Raw genomic sequence first — 886 nt, forward strand, 5'->3', positions numbered from 1 at the left:
GGCCACTGGGACTGTCATTATCAACAGCAGCAGCAGCCGCCATGGTATACCCGCAGGCGCAGCACAGCACAACGGCCAACACACACAACACACGGCGCATCATCATCATCATGAGAGAGAGACAATAGTTTGGTTTGCGTAAAAACACTGATCTAGAAAGAAAGAAAATCAAAAAAGAAAAAAAAGAAAATAAATGAAGTATCAAACATATTAGGACACACAAACATCGATTACCACAAAAGAGACTCACATCACAAAGGAAATACACACCAGTTAAGTCATGAAATAAAGCGCAATAACCTTAGTAAGAGTAAAAACAAAAAAGAACGCCCACACTCACAAATATCTCACAAAAGGCTCAGCGACCCAGCAAAATCATCAAGCAAACAAAAAGATATTAACCATTAGCCCAACTTATCCAAGTATACACAGAAATATACACCAACTATGGGTGTAAGTCTTTATATGTGTATATACGCAATTATAAATATAAATTCATCTGTTATTATTATTTCCTTTTTCCCACTGTAAAAAGCAGTTCATCATCATCATTACAGTGCAAGCCCAGGTGCACACACAGAGAGTCTCCAAGAACACACACACACACACACACACACAATGGAGTTGCAATAATAATAATTATTATAGGATAAACATAGAGAGCAAATACACACAAAACACATTAACATTAATAAACAAAAAAGAAGAAATAATCCCAACAGGTGGAAGATTAGTTAGACTGTAGGGGGATACATGCAAAAAAAGAAAACAAAGGATGACCTGAGTCACACCATTACAATCAGCACACAAGAATACAGGCCAGTGTAACCACAATCAGTAGTGGCATACGCACCCACACAGAACTGATGATACTGCTGCTGCTGTC

Source organism: Trypanosoma theileri (assembly GCF_002087225.1).
Source record: "Trypanosoma theileri isolate Edinburgh chromosome Unknown TM35_Tth_58_V1, whole genome shotgun sequence".
Lineage (NCBI taxonomy): Eukaryota > Euglenozoa > Kinetoplastea > Trypanosomatida > Trypanosomatidae > Trypanosoma > Trypanosoma theileri.